Raw genomic sequence first — 21,632 nt, 5'->3', positions numbered from 1 at the left:
CTGGGAGACATCCCCCACTAGGGGCAGTCTGACATCCCAAACCTCACAGGGTGGAGTCATCCCTGAGAGGAAACTTCCAAAGGAAGAATCAGACAGGTACACTCGCTGTTCAGCAATATTCTATCTTCGGCAACCTCTGCTGCTGATACCCAGGCAAACAGGGTCTGGATTGGACCTCAAGCAATCTCCAACAGAACAACAGACAGTCCTTCTGACTGTCAGACAGAAAACTATCAAACAGGAAGGACACCTACACCAAAACCCCATCAGTACGTCACCGTCATCAAAGACCAGAGACAGATAAAACCACAAAGATGGGGAAGAAGCAGGGCAGAAAAGCTGGAAATTCAAAAAATAAGAGCGCATCTCCCCCTGCAAAGGAGCGCAGCCCAACGCCAGCAACGGATCAAAGCTGGTCAGAGAATGACTTTGACGAGATGAGAGAAGAAGGCTTCAGCCCATCAAACTTCTCAGAGCTAAAGGAGGAATTACGTACCCAGCGCAAAGAAACTAAAAATCTTGAAAAAAGAGTGGAAGAATTGACAGCTAGACTAATTAATGCAGAGAAGATCATAAACGAAATGACAGAGATGAAAACCATGACACGAGAAATACGTGACAAATGCACAAGCTTCAGTAACCGACTCGGTCAACTGGAAGAAAGAGTATCAGCGATTGAGGATCAAATGAATGAAATGAAGCGAGAAGAGAAACCAAAAGAAAAAAAGAAAAAGAAATGAACAAAGCCTGCAAGAAGTATGGGATTATGTAAAAAGACCAAATCTACGTCTGATTGGGGGGCCTGAAAGTGAGGGGGAAAATGGAACCAAGTTAGAAAACACTCTTCAGGATATCATCCAGGAGAACTTCCCCAACCTAGTAGGGCAGGCCAACATTCAAATTCAGGAAATACAGAGAACGCCACAAAGATACTCCTCCAGAAGAGCAACTCCAAGACACATAATTGCCAGATTCACCAAAGTTGAAATGAAGGAAAAAATCTTAAGGGCAGCCAGAGAGAAAGGTCGGGTTACCCACAAAGGGAAGCCCATCAGACTAACAGCAGATCTCTCGGCAGAAACTCTACAAGCCAGAAGAGAGTGGGGGCCAATATTCAACGTTCTTAAAGAAAAGAATTTTAAACCCAGAATTTCATATCCAGCCAAACTAAGTTTCATCAGTGAAGGAGAAATAAAATCCTTTACAGATAAGCAAATGCTTAGAGATTTTGTCACCACCAGGCCTGCCTTACAAGAGACCCTGAAGGAAGCCCTAAACATGGAAAGGAACAACCGGTACCAGCCATTGCAAAAACATGCCAAAATGTAAAGACCATCGAGGCTAGGAAGAAACTGCATCAACTAACAAGCAAAATAACCAGTTAATATCATAATGACAGGATCAAGTTCACACATAACAATATTAACCTTAAATGTCAATGGACTAAATGCTCCAATTAAAAGACACAGACTGGCAAACTGGATAAAGAGTCCGACCCATCAGTCTGCTGTATTCAGGAGACCCATCTCACATGCAGAGACATACATAGGCTCAAAATAAAGGGATGGAGGAAGATCTACCAAGCAAATGGAGAACAAAAAAAAGCAGGGGTTGCAATCCTAGTCTCTGATAAAACAGACTTTAAACCATCAAAGATCAAAAGAGACAAAGAAGGCCATTACATAATGGTAAAGGGATCAATTCAACAGGAAGAGCTAACTCTCCTAATATATATGCACCCAATACAGGAGCACCCAGATTCATAAAGCAAGTCCTTAGAGACCTACAAAGAGACTTAGACTCCCATACAATAATAATGGGAGATTTCAACACTCCACTGTCAACATTAGACAGATCAACGAGACAGAAAGTGAACAAGGATATCCAGGAATTGAACTCATCTCTGCACCAAGCGGACCTAATAGACATCTATAGAACTCTCCACCCCAAATCAACAGAATATACATTCTTCTCAGCACCACATCGCACTTATTCCAAAATTGACCACATAATTGGAAGTAAAGCACTCCTCAGCAAATGTACAAGAACAGAAATTATAACAAACTGTCTCTCAGACCACAGTGCAATCAAACTAGAACTCAGGACTAAGAAACTCAATCAAAACCGCTCAACTACATGGAAACTGAACAACCTGCTCCTGAATGACTACTGGGTACATAACGAAATGAAAGCAGAAATAAAGATGTTCTTTGAAACCAATGAGAACAAAGATACAACATACCAGAATCTCTGGGACACATTTAAAGCAGTGTGTAGAGGGAAATTTATAGCACTAAATGCCCACAAGAGAAAGCAGGAAAGATCTAAAATTGACACTTAACATCACAATTAAAAGAACTAGAGAGGCAAGAGCAAACACATTCAAAAGCTAGCAGAAGGCAAGAAATAACTAAGATCAGAGCAGAACTGAAGGAGATAGAGTCACAAAAAACCCTCCAAAAAATCAATGAATCCAGGAGTTGGTTTTTTGAAAAGATCAACAAAATTGACAGACCGCTAGCAAGACTAATAAAGAAGAAAAGAGAGAGGAATCAAATAGACGCAATAAAAAATGATAAAGGGGATATCACCACCGACCCCACAGAAATACAAACAACCATCAGAGAATACTATAAATGCCTCTACGCAAATCAACTAGAAAATCTAGAAGAAATGGATAATTTCCTGGACACTTACACTCTCCCAAGACTGAACCAGGAAGAAGTTGAATCCCTGAATAGACCAATAACAGGCTCTGAAATTGAGGCAACAATTAATAGCCTACCCACCAAAAAAAGTCCAGGACCAGATGGATTCACAGCTGAATTCTACCAGAGGTACAAGGAGGAGCTGGTACCATTCCTTCTGAAACTATTCCAATCAATAGAAAAAGAGGGAATCCTCCCTAACTCATTTTATGAGGCCAACATCATCCTGATACCAAAGCCTGGCAGAGACACAACAAAAAAAGAGAATTTTAGACCAATATCCCTGATGAACATCGATGCAAAAATTATCAATAAAATACTGGCAAACGGATTCAGCAGCAGCACATCAAAAAGCTTATCCACCATGATCAAGTGGGCTTCATCCCTGGGATGCAAGGCTGGTTCAACATTCGCAAATCAATAAACGTAATCCAGCATATAAACAGAACCAAAGACAAGAACCACATGATTATCTCAATAGATGCAGAAAAGGCTTTTGACAAAATTCAACAGCCCTTTATGCTAAAAACGCTCAATAAATTCGGTATTGATGGAACGTACCTCAAAATAATAAGAGCTATTTACGACAAACCCACAGCTAATATCATACTGAATGGGCAAAAACTGGAAAAATTCCCTTTGAAAACTGGCACAAGACAGGGATGCCCTCTCTCACCACTCCTATTCAACATAGTGTTGGAAGTTCTGGCTAGGGCAATCAGGCAAGAGAAAGAAATCAAGGGTATCCAGTTAGGAAAAGAAGAAGTCAAATTGTCCCTGTTTGCAGATGACATGATTGTATATTTAGAAAACCCCATCGTCTCAGCCCAAAATCTCCTTAAGCTGATAAGCAACTTCAGCAAAGTCTCAGGATACAAAATTAATGTGCAAAAATCACAAGCATTCTTATACACCAGTAACAGACAAGCAGAGAGCCAAATCAGGAATGAACTTCCATTCACAATTGCTTCAAAGAGAATAAAATACCTAGGAATCCAGCTTACAAGGGATGTCAAGGACCTCTTCAAGGAGAACTACAAACCACTGCTCAGTGAAATCAAAGAGGACACAAACAAATGGAAGAACATACCATGCTCATGGATAGGAAGAATCAATATCGTGAAAATGGCCATACTGCCCAAGGTATTTATAGATTCAATGCCATCCCCATCAAGCTACCAATGACTTTCTTCACAGAATTGGAAAAAACGGCTTTAAAGTTCATATGGAACCAAAAAAGAGCCCGCATTGCCAAGACAATCCTAAGTCAAAAGGACAAAGCTGGAGGCGTCACGCTACCTGACTTCAAACTATACTACAAGGCTACAGTAACCAAAACAGCATGGTACTGGTACCACAACAGAGAAATAGACCAATGGAACAGAACAGAGTCCTCAGAAATAATACCACACATCTACAGCCATCTGATCTTTGACAAACCTGACAAAAACAAGAAATGGGGAAAGGATTCCCTATTTAATAAATGGTGCTGGGAAAATTGGCTAGCCATAAGTAGAAAGCTGAAACTGGATCCTTTCCTTACCCCTATACGAAAATTAATTCAAGATGGATTAGAGACTTAAATGTTAGACCTAATACCATAAAAACCCTAGAAGAAAATCTAGGTAGTACCATTCAGGACATAGGCATGGGCAAGGACTTCATGTCTAAAACACCAAAAGCAATGGCAGCCAAAGCCAAAATTGACAAATGGGATCTAATTAAACTAAAGAGCTTTTGCACAGCAAAAGAAACTACCATCAGAGTGAACAGGCAACCTACAGAATGGGAGAAAATTTTTGCAACCTACTCATCTGACAAAGGGCTAATATCCAGAATCTACAAAGAACTCAAACAAATATACAAGAAAAAAACAAACAACCCCATCAAAAAGTGGGGAAAGGATATGAACAGACATTTCTCAAAAGAAGACATCCATACAGCCAACAGACACATGAAAAAATGCTCATCATCACTCGCCATCAGAGAAATGCAAATCAAAACCACAATGAGATACCATCTCACACCAGTTAGAATGGCAATCATTAAGAAGTCAGGAAACAATAGATGTTGGAGAGGATGTGGAGAAATAGGAACACTTTTACACTGTTGGTGGGATTGTAAACTAGTTCAACCATTATGGAAAACAGTATGGCGATTCCTCAAGGATCTAGAACTAGATGTACCATATGACCCAGCCATCCCACTACTGGGTATATACCCAAAGGATTATAAATTACTCTACTACAAAGACACATGCACACGTATGTTTATTGCGGCACTATTCACAATAGCAAAGACTTGGAATCAACCCAAATGTCCATCTGTGACAGACTGGATTAAGAAAATGTGGCACATATACACCATGGAATACTATGCAGCCATCAAAAAGGATGAGTTTGCGTCCTTTGTAGGGACATGGATGCAGCTGGAAACCATCATTCTTAGCAAACTATCACAAGAAGAGAAAACCAAACACCGCATGTTCTCACTCATAGGTGGGAACTGAACAATGAGATCACTTGGACTCGGGAAGGGGAACATCACACACTGGGGCCTATCAGGGGGAGGGGGGAGGAGGGAGGGATTGCATTGGGGAGTTATACATGATATAAACGTTATGCACATGTACCCTAGAACTTAAAGTATAATAAAAAAATAAGTAAATAAATAAATAAATAAATAAAATTACATAGTTCTTGTAACAATAGACAGAGTGGACTACTTGAGAGGGGAGGAAGGGAGCAGAGTGTGGGTTGAAAAACCTCCTATTGGGTACTATGCTCACTATCTGGCTGCAATATACTCATGTAACAAATTTGCACATGTACCCCCATGTCGAAAATAAAAGATGAAATTAAAAAAAAAAAAATATATATATATATATATAACATGTTTCTGTAGAATGCAAAAGATATTTAATTTAAAACAAAAACTATAGGCAAACATCTGGAAGCTGATGTTTGTATACAATATGTGCACACAGACAAGTCCTTAGGTGACTTGGGTTTTTTTTTTTTTTCTGAACTAAAAAAGCAGTTGAATACATTTATTAGTGGTATGTAAAACTTCATATAAAATTGAATGAAGAGTTAGGGACTGGGCATAGTGACTCGGGCCTATAATCCCAAAGTAGGCCAAAGTGGGAGAATCACTTGAGGCCAAGAGTTCAAGACCAGCCTGTGCAAAAAAGGATGACCCTGTCTCCACCAAATAAAGAAACTTGTTTTAAAAAATAGCCAGGTGTGGTGGTTCATGCCTGTAGTCCAAGCTACTCAGGGGCCTAAGGCGAAAGGATCAAGTGAGCCCAAGATTTCAAGGCTGCAGTCAGCCATGACCAAGCCATTGTACTCCAGCCTAAGTGACAGAGCTAGACCCTGTCTCTAAAGAAATTAATTATTAATTCATTAATTATGAATTAAAAGCACAGCTAAGAATAGAGTTATGATCTGTGTAGAGAATTCATAATGCACCCTAGTTCCTAATGTGATTATTTTTGCTGGTTCATGGGCCTCTCAGTCTTAGACTCATTTTTATTTTAGAGAAAATAAAGCCACTCCTCTGAGATTTTGCCTCTAAGTAAGTAGCACAAGCAATTGAATGAAACCACCACCACTTTTAGAAACCAAAAATCACTGTTTCGATATGTAAATGACTTAACTGGATACTCTTCATTGTCTGGAGTCACAGAAGACAGGCATTCTTCAGTGTCTGCTGAACTGAAGATGGTATTTTTTAATAGAAAAACTACCTGCCGGGCCCAGTGGCTCACACCTGTAATCCCAGCACTTTGGGAGGCCGAGACGGGCGGATCACGAGGTCAGGATATCGAGACCATCCTGGCCAACATGGTGAAACCCCGTCTCTGCTAAAAATACAAAAAAATTAGCCGGGCGTGGTGGCAGGCACCTGTAGTCCCAGCTACTTGGGAGGCTGAGGCAGGAGAATGGCGTGAACCCGGGAGGTGGAGCTTGCAGTGAGCTGAGATCCGGCCACTGCACTCCAGCGTGGGCGACAGAGCCAGACTCCGTCTCAAAAAAAAAAGAAAGAAAGAAAAAGAAAAACTACCTATAGATTGCATTCTAATTGAGCTTCAACTAAGTTGAGCTTCTGAGCCGTTTGCTTACAATTTCCTATCAAGGCACAGATATACTGGGTTGTATCCATGTATGAGAATGATTGAGGTTTTTCTAACGTAATTTACAAAAAAGTAGGAATGACTATGCTTATGCCCACTTGCACACTTTCCTTTAGCCTATGTTTATGAAAAATTGACAGAGAAACAAAATATATGTATGAAGCATGGAGTGGATATCAAACCCTGCCCTCATTAGAAGGAGACCATATAGTAAAACACGGAAGGCACACCTGATATCTAACTTTGTCAGGTTTTCAGAGGCCCATGCCCTAGCAATAGCACCAAACTGGAAAGTTAGTGGCAATATAATTTCAGCCCTTTCATGAACTGAAGCCAAACAAGCCAACATTAAGGACGAAGATGTGCTAATCAAGTAATCAAGGATCACAGTGTTTTATTAGCTAGGTGTGTTATTAGATATAGACATGCAAACAGAATGTTCTCCTTTTGCTTTGATTTTTTGACAGTTGTTTGAGAAAGTGAATACAGGAATGTATTGTTACGCAGTGTGGCAAAAACAGAGGAAGGTTTAGGGCCTCCAGATCATTGTTAGTGATGCCATTGAGGTTCCAGTTCTTTGCTTTTACTTTTTTCTTCTTTCTACCTCTACTTCCATCTTCTCTTCATTTGCTTTTTATTTCTCTGGCACAGCTTGTAGAATGAGCTCTGGATACTCATCGTGTTCATTGTGTTCTCTGGTTCTTGAGTTATTTTCCAGCCCTGTAGTAATACTCCACCTGGGACTTTATTTACATTACTTAGTGCCTTATCTTTCATTCTGCAAAATAGTGTTTAGAAAATATAAAACACTTTCATCTATTTACTAAAGAGTGTTTGCATAAGATAACTATTTTTAAAGTAGTTTCATAAGTTATAATAAGCAACTTTTACTATATCTATCATCATAGCTAATAAATGCACTGAAGAAGGTGTGGAATTTGTTATTTTTATAAGTATAAATTCTCTGAAACAGAATGACTTGTTATGATGTTTACTCAAAAAAAGCTAAGAACGTCAGAAAACTCTGTAAGAAAATCCTACTAAAGAGAGGAAAATTGAATTTCCTTTGAGACTAGCTAGGTAAAATGTTTCATTCACACAGTGAGTTTCAAGGAGCTAGACATCCTCTGTAATTATCGGGGAAGGCACTAAACCCTACTTGGGGCAGACATTTTGTAGTTCTGGCAGGATTACAGCTGGAAGCATTCTTGCTTAGGAGAGCCAACTGAGTTACTCAACTGAAAAAGTTATGATGGATTGAAAATGGCATGTGGTCTCTACTTCCTCTGATTAAAACAAAGCGGAATATGTGCCAGTTGGCAAGGAACTGGGAGAAAAGAAAATGAGTTTCTTGAGACAATGACTTTCTAGTCTTTTTAAGCCACTGATATAATGTTGGAGTTAAATGATTATTTGAGGGAAGACTTGTAATAGATTTCCCAGTTCCTTTTTTTAAAGTAGTTTGAATTACTATGCAAGGTTAATTTAATAAACACTGCCCAGCATTAGATTCTCAGTTGACAAAATAATTTATACAGCTAGATTAAAGAGAGAAAAGACAAATCAATTTTTTCCTTAAGTAGTTTATTTTCAGTAGAATAAATCTATAGATCTTAATCTAAGAGATCTGTATATAGAATATAGTGGTGAAATTGAATTTAAATTTTCTGTTAATTTTAGTAACTTCCACATAAAATATAGTATTCCTCCAATTATAAATATATGTTGGTAACTATAATAGTACTAGCATTACTTGTGACTTTGCAACTATTAGAAATATCAAATTACAGATACTTTAATATCAAATTACAGGTATTGCAGAGATGTCAAAATACTCTTCAGAGTCATTATTACTTTAAATTTTGGTAATAATGTTATTAGAATTTTTTAACAGTTTTATTGAGATATAATTCATATACCTTGCAATTTGCCCATTTAAAGTCTATAATTCAATGGTTTTTAGTACATTATACTTTTTTTACATTGTGGTAAAATATATATAACATAAATTTTGTAATTTTAACCATTCTTAGGTATGCAATTCAGTGTCATCAATTACATTTACAATGTTGTGCAACTATCATTACTGTTTTCAAAATCTTCCATCACTCCAAACAGGAACCCTTTATCTATTAAACAGTAATCCTCCCCCTTTCTCCAGCCTCTGGTAACCTCTAATCCACTTTATGTCTCTATGAATTTACCTTTCTAGATATTTCATATAAGTGGAATTATACAATATTTTTCCTTTTGTGTCTCACTTATTTCACTTAGCATATTGTCTTCAAGGTTCATCCATGTTTTAACATGTATCATCACTTCATTTTATGTTGAATAATATTCCATTGTATGTACATATCATATTTTTCTATCCACTCATCTGTTGATGGACATTTGGGTTGTTTCCACCTTTTGGCTATTGTGAAAAATGCTGCAGTGAACACTGGCATACAAGTATCTTTGAGTCCTTGATTTCAGTTCCCTTGGATATATACCTAAGTGTAGAATTTCTGGATATCATTAAGTAATTGTATGTTTAGGTTTTTTAGAAATTGCCAAACTGTTTTCCATAGCAGTTGCAGAATTTTTTTAATATTCTAATAATTGTGTTGTAATATAATTGTTTTTTGCATATCCTATGCATTTTCTTTTATGCATGTGGAAATATTGTTCTATGAAGGGGATCGTAGGCTTTCCCAGACTGCCAGCACACTCCATGGCACAAAAATGTTCAAGAACTTCTGCACCTATCTTCTGTTTTATCTAAGACAAAATAATTTAAATCTGTAAAACCCTGGCAGGTATTTAAAGCCTGAAACTAAGAAGAGCAATCATTATAAAAATAGTGATTTTGCATGATCTTAGAACGTTAGTACAAATAAGCTAGACTAATTACTAAAATGAAAAATGCTTTCAGAACAAAATGTGCTGGATTTTGTAAGAAATATCTTTAACAATAAACATGTTGAGAAAACATAATATGCAATTCAATGGGTAATTATGATAAATAGGCCTTTGATATCCTAGAATGTAAGGGCTAGTTAGATGAATACACTTTGAAATCCAGATAGTTCTTGAAACATGGTTGATTTAATCAATCAACTTCTACTGGAGTTCTGAAAAGGGAGAGGGGAAATAATTTGCATCTCTTGCATAGAACTGTATTCAATTTAAACATCTCAAAATTCATTATGGTTAGCATTACTGTGTCTTTTATATAGAATTTCACTTAAATCTTGTGTTTTACAATAAGAAAATAGTTTAACCTCTTGTCCAACTTGAGTGTTTAGGATTCAGAATAGGATTGTCCTCAATATGTGAACACCTACCTTGAACTTGGGCTGAATTTCAGAAACGGCCTAATTCTATTCTGAATTTACTGTAGCATTATTTTATAATTAACAAATACTTATTAAGTACCTCCTATATGCTAGGCAACTGGGATATGACACAGAAAAAGACATAATCCTTGCTCTCAAGAACTTACAGTCTAATGGGAGATAAGTTAACAAGGCAGAGTAAATGCTATGGTAAGAGTAAGCTTCAGTTACTATGAGAGTAAGTGGGTAAGGCACCTTATTCATCTTTGAGGACTCATGGAAAGCTTCCCATATAACCTGAGACCTGAATGAGTAGGAGTTAGCCAAGTGAAGGAGATGTATAAAGGGAGAAAGAGCAAGAGCAAAGGAGATTTGGGGCACTGCTTGAATTCACTGTGACTTTGTAAACCTGACTGCAGAGGCTGCGGCCAGAGTTGAAGTAGTGAGCATGCTCCAGACCATGAAGGATATTCTAAATCAGGGGTGACAATCTTTTGGCTTTTCTGGGCCACTTCGGAAGAGGAAGAATTGTCTTGGGCCACACATAAAATATACTAGTGATAATGATAGCTGATGAGCTTAAAAGAAATTCTCATAATGTTTTAAGAAAGTTTACAAATTTGTGTTGGGCCACATTCAAAGCTGTCCTGGGCTGCATGCAGCCCAGGGGCCACAGATTGGACAAGATTGTTCTAATTGATGTCGATAGACTTCACCCTGAGGACACTGAGGAAACAGCAAAGGTTTAGACAAGGTGGTGGGTGACATGCTTACTCTCTCTGTCCATTCAGGTTGCTGTAACAAAACACCACAAATTAGATAACTTTTAAACAGCAGGAATGTATTTCTCACCATTCTGGAGACTGGGAAGTCCAAGATCATGGTGCCAACAGATTTGGTATCTGGTGAAGGCTTGTTTCATGGTTCACAGATGGCAAATTCTTACTGTGTCCTCATGCTGTGGAAGGGGTGAAGAGTCTCTTTCTGGCCTCTTTTATAAGGGGACTAATCCTATTTGTGAGGGCAGAGCCTTCATGACCAAGTCACCTCCCAAAGGCCATGTCTCCTAATACTATCACCTTTGGGGTTAGAATTTTAACATCTGAATTTGATGGGGACACAAATGTTCAGACCACAGTACTCACAATGTGCTTTGCACACATAACTTTGTTTGCACTACGAAGACTAGATTGTGCAGGTAGAGACAAAACTAGAAAGGAGGAGATGGCAGTAAAATAAGGTGAGACTGATGTTAGTGGAAACTTAGGTGGTGGCAATAAGAGTGGAGAGAAGTGGATTGATTTTTTATTAAATAAATGTGTAGGAGTTGGAAGTGACAGTTATTGAACTTGAGGAGGTAAAGAGAGGAAGTCAGGAGGAGCACCCAGATCTCTGTCATGGGTCCTGGATGACATGGTGGCAGAGAAGAATGAGTTTAGCTTGGGAAGTGTTGGGTATGAAGTTCTCATTCCATATCTAATACTTACTATCCCTATGGCTTTGGGCAAATCCTATAACCCTTTTTTAACCTAAAATTAGCATCTCTAAAAATTAGCTAATTCTAAAATAGAGATGTTGATTCCTGCCTGGCTCATATGGTGTGATGGAGCACTAATAAAATTATGTATGTGGAAGTCTTTTATAAACTGTTAACCACTGTACAACTGAAAAGTGCTATAATTCAGATCACTGTTCCAGTAACTACTTAAAACCTTCTGCAATATCATCATTACTATCATGAATTATCATTTAGGTAAGTAAATAAATACAGGCCTAGGAATCAGGAGACTTAAGGGTCAGTCCCAGCTCTGCTGCTTGCTGGCTCTGGGATCTAAGGTCCTGACTTGCAAAAAGAAGAGGTTGAACAGCTCAACTCCAAAGGCCCTTCCAGTCCTAAAATTCCAAGAATGCTATTGACTATTCTATTGAATATTCAGCATGATCTCAGTAGGTCTAGGTGGATTATTCTTTTTTTTTTTTTTTTTTTTTTTTTGAGACGGAGTCTCGCTCTGTCGCCCAGGCTGGAGTGCAGTGGCCAGATCTCAGCTCACTGCAAGCTCCGCCTCCCGGGTTTACGCCATTCTCCTGCCTCAGCCTCCCGAGTAGCTGGGACTACAGGCGCCGCCACCTCGCCCGGCTAGTTTTTTGTATTTTTTTAATAGAGACGGGGTTTCACCGTGTTAGCCAGGATGGTCTCGATCTCCTGACCTCGTGATCCGCCCGTCTCGGCCTCCCAAAGTGCTGGGATTACAGGCTTGAGCCACCGCGCCCGGCCTAGGTGGATTATTCTTACAGAAAGCATTTTAAGAAAAATTTTTAGTCACCATTAACCTACTTTATGGAGAAAAGAAAGCTTAGGCTTTCTGAGAAACTATTATTATACAAATAAGTACATATGTGATTAATAGGTTACTTGGTAAATATGAATGTGTTACAGAAACAGTTTAATTGAGTATGACTAGGAAATGGTAAAATGTGATTTATTTGCTGCAATGAACAGTTGGGAAAGATATGAAATAATTCTAGCATTTCCTATTAAATTTCATTTTGTGAATGTGAATGCATAAACAATGCTTGGGATTTTTTTCTCATGCCATTGATGCAAAGAGCAAAAAGTATGTAAAACCCTAAACAAATTCCTTCATTATTTTATGTTCTATGTTGTTGAATGTAAACAATCAGACACTCCTGGGGCTTTGCCTTCCCCTTAGTTTTTACTTTTTTTGTTTGTGCTTTTTTAAAATAAAATCTATTTATTTACATGAAAATGCATACTTAATGTCATATTTTTAACAGTTTTATTGAAGAAAAACTCACATCTTATCCAATTTGCCCATTTAAAGTGTGCAATTGAATGGTTTTTAGTATAGTCACAGGATTATGCAACCATCACCACAATCTAATTGTAGAACAGTTTATTCTCCCCAAAAATAAAGTTCATACAGTCACTTCCATTTCCCCCACCCATCTCCCTACTCTGGGCCTTAGCAACCGCTAATCTACTTTCTCTCTGTAAAGATTTGTCTATTTGGTCCTTTCACATAAATAGAATCTTGCCATATGTAGTCTTTTGTCTGGTTTCTGTCACTTAGCATAATGTTTTCAAGTTTATCAGTACTTCATGCCTTTTTACGGTCAAATAATATTCTATTGTATGTGTATGTGGTACTGCTTTTTATTTATCCATTCATCAATTGATAGACATTTGGATGTTTCCATTTTGGGGCTATTGTGACTAGTGCTATCTGAACATTCATATAAACAAGTTTCTGTGTGCATATAAATTTTGCATGGAGGTATTTCTCTTGAGTATACACCTAGGAATGAAAGATTTTCCCTCGGTTTTTAGAACTCAGGACCTGATATCTGCTGTCATCACTGCCTGGGGAACTCTTTATTTCAGTAGAAAGAGGAGTAGTGAGGGGCAACTGAGAGAAAAGCAATTGGATTTCTTTTGAAAACAAATTTAGGCTTGGGTGTTTATCTAATTATGCATGAAGTACTTGTTTCCAAATTTATAATTACTGTGGGGTAAGAAATTTTTACTGCAATGCGTTAGACAAATTCAATAACTATGCCTGAGATCTGTTCTCTTAAGAGACTTCACAACTTCAATAACACTTCTTGTAAGTAATATTGGTCATTTAATACAGGGGTTATGCCTATGAGCTAGGGAATGTGGAAAATTTGATAAATTTATTACATATCCTCTGAGGAGTTTTACTTTCATATTAATACAAACACTGATAAAACTGAATACAAAATTCACAGTGAATTTTTAAGCTATCGCTGTGACTTCAAAGCTCATAGCCTCTAGCCATGCCCCGGGCCCATGGTCCTTGCCCCTTGTAGGGACATGTTCACTCCGATTTGCCCTTAGGGTGTTGGCTGTAAGGTTTGAGAAGCACTGATGAAATGAATTTATTTTTTTCACATGGTTTTTCATATGAATTCAAAATAATTTACATGGTATTTCTTCAATGGAGCCATATGGAGCTAGCAGTTAAGAGATGCTGCATTAAAAGATGCTGCCTTCTGCTTCACAAGTTGAATTGTAAATTGACCAAAACCATCCATTAGAAATCATCTCCAATGTTAACTTTACAGTACTGAGAAGAGATTCATGAGAGGGTACTCTCTAGGTGTAAAACATTCTAATTTTATTAACCACTGAATACAGTTTTGTTCACCTGCGATGTTTTTCTTCTCTCATTTTGTCGTGTGTAGCCAAGTTGAGCTTGGTCATGTTATTTCCCTGTTTCACCTGGGCTACTTTCTGATAAAATGGCTTCAGGCTGGCAGACACATTTTCTGTGATTAACTAGGCATACAAGGGTGGTATTTTTCTACATAATTTCACCTTTCATGTTTTAAATTGATTTTCGCCTTTACAGCTTCAATTTTTCTCTCCCCTGAATTTATTTGTTAGGGAAAAAATGTCCTAAGGAGAACACTGGTGCACAGTATAATGAAGATATCTGGAAGGGATTTCTGACAGATTTCTACGCAAATCACAGATCCTTTCTGCTGCCTTGCATCCCTCCCTGACCCCCATGCCTCTGTCCTCACTTACCTTCCTGGGCATCCTGGTGTGGAAATGGAGAATGGAGGGAACAGCTCCACTTCGACTGTTTCTGCCAGCCATGTGCTCCTCCAATGCTTACTCTGATTCCTTCATTTGCTCACTGTCTTCAACTCTAATTTGTTTCCTTACTGGGTCTAACATGCTCTTACTTTACAGTTCACCACAAAGTAGCATCACATAATAGAATGAACACAAGTTGGCAAATACAGTTTAAGAGTCATTGCATGACAAGTTCAGGAAAGATGAGTCTTCCCTTTTCTTAGGCAAGAATTCCAAATGTCAAAAAAAAAAAAAAAAAAACTGGGGCCCCTCCAAATTAGTAGATGTCATTGCTTTAGTCAGAGTTGCTTAGGAAAAATTTGCAAAATATAGCAAAATATATAAAACATATTTAGTGGAAAACAAGTACAGCTAGAAGATGGGAAGGAATTGGATTCATCCTGGTTTAGTGCTTCTTTTTATTCTTACCAACAATCATTTTCCCCAGAGCATTTGGTGAATCTTTTTTACTGAGTCTTGTTTCCTAAGTGCACTTTACATGAAAATTCTTTCCTAGCAGATACATCTCACTCATTTCAAAAACTTCTTTTATTACACTCCAAGTTATTAATGTTAAATTTTAGACAAAAAGATTTCTTAGTTTGGGCCTGGCATGCTGGTTCATGCCTGTAATGCCAGCACTTTGGGAGGCCAAGGCAGGTGGATAACTTGAGGCCAGGAGTTCAAGACCAGCCTGACCAACTTGGTGAAACGCTGTCTCCACTAAAAATACAAAAATTAGCCGGGCATGGTGGTGCAAACCTGTAATCCCAGCTACTCAGTAAGCTGAGGCAGAAGAATCACTTGAACCCAGCAGACACAAGTTGCAGTGAGCTCAGTTTGCACCACTGCATTCCAGCCTAGGTGACAGAGCGAGACTCGGTCTCAAAAATAAAACATTTTTTTAAATTAAAAAAAAATAGAAAGATCCCTTGGTTTGTTGTACTGGATTTAAACCAGTAGTCTTCTTAAAGGTATTAGTTCAACTACCTAATATTGTTTTACTTAAGAATTCTCACTTTGGCCGGGCGCGGTGGCTCAAGCCTGTAATCCCAGCACTTTGGGAGGCTGAGACGGGCGGATCACGAGGTCAGGAGATGGAGACCATCCTGGCTAACATGATGAAACCCGTCTCTACTAAAAAATACAAAAAATTAGCCGGGCGAGGTGGCGGGCGCCTGTAGTCCCAGCTACTCTGGAGGCTGAGGCAGGAGAATGGCGTGAACCCGGGAGGCGGAGCTTGCAGTGAGCTGAGATCCGGCCACTGCACTCCAGCCTGGGCGACAGAACGAGACTCCGTCTCAAAAAAAAAAAAAAAAAAAAGGCTTTTTCATTTTACTTCATCCTCCAAGGAGTTCAATCACTTGGCGTGACTTCACTTCTTTTAAGAAAAAGAGTGGTGCCCAGGCAACATGGGTGACTGGAGCGCCTTAGGCAAACTCCTTGACAAGGTTCAAGCCTACTCAACTGCTGGAGGGAAGGTGTGGCTGTCAGTACTTTTCATTTTTCGAATCCTGCTACTGGGGACAGCGGTTGAGTCAGCCTGGGGAGATGAGCAGTCTGCCTTTCGTTGTAACACTCAACAACCTGGTTGTGAAAACGTCTGCTATGACAAGTCTTTCCTAATCTCTCATGTGCGCTTCTGGGTCCTGCAGATCATATTTGTGTCTGTACCCACACTCTTGTACCTGGCTCATGTGTTCTATGTGATGTGAAAGGAAGAGAAACTGAACAAGAAAGAGGAGGAACTCAAGGTTGCCCAAACAGATGGTGTCAATGTGGAGATGCACTTGAAGCAGATTGAGATAAAGAAGTTCAAGTATAGTATTGAAGAGCATGGTAAGGTGAAAATGCGAGGGGGGTTGCTGCGGACCTACATCATCAGTATCCTCTTCAAGTCTATCTTTGAGGTGGCCTTCTTGCTGATCCAGTGGTACATCTATGGATTCAGCCTGAGTGCTGTTTACACTTGCAAAAGAGATCCCTGCCCACATCAGGTGGACTGTTTCCTCTCTCGCCCCACGGAGAAAACCATCTTCATCATCTTCATGCTGGTGGTGTCCTTGGTGTCCCTGGCCTTGAATATCATTGAACTCTTCTATGTTTTCTTCAAGGGCGTTAAGGATCAGGTTAAGGGAAAGAGTGACCCTTACCATGCGACCAATGGCGCACTGAGCCCCACCAAAGACTGTGGGTCTCAAAAATATGCTTATTTCAATGGCTGCGCCTCACCAACTGCTCCCCTCTCGCCTATGTCTCCTCCTGGGTACAAGCTGGTTACTGGCGACAGAAACAATTCTTCTTGCCGCAATTACAACAAGCAAGCAAGTAAGCAAAACTGGGCTAATTACAGTGCTGAACAAAATCGAATGGGGCAGGCGGGAAGCACCATCTCTAACTCCCATGCACAGCCTTTTGATTTCCCTGATGATAACCAGAATTCTAAAAAACTAGCTGCTGGACATGAACTACAGCCACTAGCCATTGTGGACCAGTGACCTTCAAGCAGAGCCAGCAGTCGTGCCAGCAGCAGACCTCGGCCTGATGACCTGGAGATCTAGATAGAAGCTTGAAAGCATCAAGGTTCCACTCAATTGTGGAGAAGAAAAAAGGTGCTGTAGAAAGTGCACCAGGTGTTAATTTTGATCCAGTGGAGGTGGTACTCAACAGCCTTATTCATGAGGCTTAGAAAACACAAAGACATTAGAATACCTAGGTTCATTGGGGGTGTCAGGGGTAGATGGGTGGAGAGGGAGGGGATAAGAGAGGTGCATGTTGGTATTTAAAGTAGTGGATTCAAAGAGCTTAGATTTTATAAATAAGAGTTCCTTTAGGTGATACATAGATAAGGGCTTTTTCTCCCCGCAAACACCCCTAAGAATGGTTCTGTGTATGTGAATGAGTGGGTGGTAATTGTGGCTAAATATTGTTTTACCAAGAAACTGAAATAATTCTGGCCAGGAATAAATACTTCCTGAACCTCTTACGTCTTTTCAACAGGAAAAAGACAGAGGATTGTCCTTAAGTCCCTGCTAAAACATTCCATTGTTAAAATTTGCACTTTGAAGGTAAGCTTTCTAGGCCTGACCCTCCAGGTGTCAATGGACTTGTGCTACTATTTTTTCTATTCTTGGTATCAGTTTAAAATTCGGACAAGGCCCACAGAATAAGATTTTCCATGCATTTGCAAATCTCAGCGTTATACGTATATTCTTTTTCCATCCACTTGCACCATATCATTACCATCACTTTTTCATCATTCCTCAGCTACTACTCACATTCATTTAATGGTTTCTGTAATAAACATTTTTAAGACAGTTGGGATGTCACTTAACTTTTTTTTTAAGCTAGAGTCAGGGAATCAAGCCATGCTTAATATTTAACAATCACTTGTATGTGTGTGGAAGAGCTTCTTTTGTTTGTCATGTATTGGTACAAGCAGATACAGTATAAACTCACAAACACAGATTTGAAAATAATGCACATACAGTGTTCAAATTTGAACCTGTCTCATGGATTTTTGTGGTGTGGGCCAATATGGCGTTTACATTATATAATTCCTGCTGTGGCAAGTAAAGCACACTTTTTTTTTCTCCTAAAATGTTTTTCCCTGTGTATCCTATTATGGATACTGGTTTTGTTAATTATGATTCTTTATTTTCTCTCTTTATTTTAGGATATAGCAGTAATGCTATTACTGAAATGAATGATTTCCTTTTTCTGAAATGTAATCATTGATGCTTGAATGATAGAATTTTAGTACTGTAAACAAGCTTTAGTCATTAATGTGAGAGACTTAGAAAAAATGCTTAGAGTGGACTATTAAATGTGCCTAAATGAATTTTGCAGTAACTGGCATTCTTGGGTTTGCCCTACTTAATACATAGTAATTCAAAACTTGTATTCTATTATGAGTTTGACAGTCTTTTGGAGTGACCAGCAACTTTGATGTTTGCACTAAGATTTTATTTGGAAGCAAGGGAGGTTGAAAGAGGATTGAGTAGTACGCATATAACTAATTTATTTGAACTATATGCTGAAGACATCTACCAGTTTCTCCAAATGCCTTTTTTAAAACTCATCACAGACGATTGGTGAAAATGCTGAGTATGACACTTCTTGCATGTCAGCTACATAAACAGTTTTGTACAATGAAAATTACTAATTTGTTTGACATTCCATGTTAAATTACAGTCATGTTTCAGCTTCATTGCATGTAATGTAGACCTAGTCCATCAGATCATGTGTTCTGGAGAGTGTTCTTTATTCAATAAAGTTTTAATTTAGTATAAAAAAAAGAATTCTCACTTTATGAACTTCCTACTAAAAAGAGCTTAATTTTAAAATTTTTTTCTCATGTTTTATACTGGTAATCAAAAGAAGAGTTCCCTAATTCTAGAATTACTGAATAGGCACACATGGTCCTTGTGGAAGTATTTGTTTTATAATTACATTACCTGGGAAGTTTTTTAAAAATACAAATCTGGGCCCAACCATCTAAACACTCTAATTTAATTTGTCTGGAGTAAATACTGGACATCAGTGTTTTGAGTAACTTCTCCAGCAATTCTAATGTGCAGCCAAGTTGGAAACAATGGTTGGCAAAATGTTAAGATAAGTCTCGTGTATACTTCTTGTATAACCTCTCGTCCTTGAGTGTAGGTGGGACCTGTGACTTGCTTCTAATCAATAGAATATGTCAAAGGTGATGGATGCCACTTCTATGTTTAGATTTACACATGTACATACCTGTGTGTATGTGTGTATGTGCATCTCTGTCTGGCTGGCACACACTAGAGAGAGTCTCCATTGACCTTAAAGAAGGAATCAACCACGACATGAACTACCTGTTAAAAGATCCACATAACACAGAACTGCAGGAAGCCTCTAAAAGCTAAGGGCAGCCTCCAGTCAAAACCAGTAAGAAGCTGTTGAATGACCACAAGTAAATGAATTCTGCCAAAAATCTAAATGAACTTGGAAGTAGATTCTTTCTTATTTGAGGCTCTAGATGAGAATGCAGTGTGGCTAACACTTTGACTTCAGTCTTTTAAGTCCCCTAGCAGGGGCTCTAGCTAAACTGGGCCTGGACTTCTGACTCACTGAAGCTGTGAGGTATATGTTTTTTCAGCTGCTAAAGTCATGGCAATTTTTACATGACAGTACAAAATAGGAACCACTCTCTAATAATTATATCAGAGCCATTTGTGTTTGTGTTGCTCCTTTATGCCTTTTAGAGTTTGCCCAAAACATAAAAAAATAGAGTCAAGCCCTATTATTTGCTGCACTCTGGTATCAAAAACTTGTACAGCTCTTTTCTCCAAGTTCTGCATGTTGCCATTAAGAGAAGGCAGAAAAGACCCATATCCTAACACTTAGGAAGGCTGAGGCAGGCAGATCACTTGACCTCAGGAGTTCAAGACTAGCCTGGCCAACATGGCAAAACCCCATCTCTATAAAAAATAAAAAAATTAGCTGGGCATGGAGGCGTGCAACTGTAATCCCAGCTACTCAGAAGGCTGAGGCAGGAGGATGGTTTAAGCCCAGGAGGTGAAGGTGGCAGTGAGCTGAGATCTCATTGTACTCCAGCCTGGGCAACAGAGCCAGACCCTGTCTGAAAAAACAGAGAGGAAAGGCAGGAAAGCATGCAGTCTTCCCCTCAATTTACCCAACTCACAAGACCCAAAAGGACTGAATGGGATTTTTTTCTATATTTTTTCTATATTTTTCTAAATAATTTCTATATTTTCTAAATAATTTCTACATTTTTCTAAATTTTTCTAAATTTCTATTTCTAATAATTTTCTAAATAATTTCTTTATTTTTCTATATTTTTTCTATATTCTTTTTGCCACTATATTTCATTTGCCACTTTCATTTCTATTGCTAGTTAAGAATTTTTCGCCGGGCGCGGTGGCTCAAGCCTGTAATCCCAGCACTTTGGGAGGCCGAGACGGGCGGATCACGAGGTCAGGAGATCGAGACCATCCTGGCTAACACGGTGAAACCCCGTCTCTACTAAAAAAATACAAAAAAATTAGCCGGGCGAGATGGCGGGCGCCTGTAGTCCCAGCTACTCGGGAGGCTGAGGCGAGAGAATGGCGTAAACCCGGGAGGCGGAGCTTGCAGTGAGCTGAGATCCGGCCACTGCACTCCAGCCTGGGCGACAGAGCGAGACTCCGTCTCAAAAAAAAAAAAAAAAGAATTTTTAAACTATGTATTATTCTTTTTTAAGAAAGGAAAAAGACCATTTGAATGAATAGTTGAGTTATATTTTTAAAGTTATATCTTTAGGACACACCAGGAAAACCAAATGAACAGCGAGGAAACTGGCAGCATGTAACATTAAGCACAAAATGGTAAGATGTTATTCACAGCTAGGGACTTGTGCAGAAATACAACATACAGAAGAATCTTTTGAACTATTAGTTCTTCAGATATTACAAAAAATGCAGCTCCATGAATGAATCCATTGAAAAGAAAATAATAGTAATGCTGAATTAAAGTACACTATTCCATTCAGTACATAACTGATTATTTTATATGAAAGTGACCTATGTCATCTTTACTTCCTTCTCCCTTTCCATCTATTAAGAAGTATAAATGACATAAGGATGGGCTTTATTATTTTCTCGCAGGTTAAAGGATTAGGATTTCCTGATGTCCACATTGGATTTGCACAATTTCAACTAATATGGGAGTGTGTTGGCCAAGTCGTTTTGAGGGTCGGATTAATTTATTAATAACAGAAACCAACTTATAGCATTTCAGCTGACCACTTTACTAATCAGCACCCACTGAAATTAGAGCAAAGTTACCATCGGTTGAGGATGGAGCAGATA

General features: G+C 38.7%; 1 protein-coding gene and 1 pseudogene across 1 annotated transcript in view; both read left to right on the top strand.

Moving 5' to 3' along the window:
* FREM3 (FRAS1 related extracellular matrix 3) overlaps positions 1 to 21,632 on the top strand; it is a 123,254-nt gene that overhangs the window by 26,141 nt on the left and 75,481 nt on the right. The gene's annotated exons all lie outside the window — the stretch shown is intronic.
* On the top strand, positions 16,124 to 17,483 carry LOC117085970 (annotated as a pseudogene).

The sequence above is a fragment of the Trachypithecus francoisi genome, unplaced genomic scaffold (assembly GCF_009764315.1).
Source record: "Trachypithecus francoisi isolate TF-2019V2 unplaced genomic scaffold, Tfra_2.0 Lachesis_group1, whole genome shotgun sequence".
Taxonomy (NCBI): Eukaryota; Metazoa; Chordata; class Mammalia; order Primates; family Cercopithecidae; genus Trachypithecus; species Trachypithecus francoisi.
This window is presented reverse-complemented; position numbering and strand designations above follow the sequence as displayed.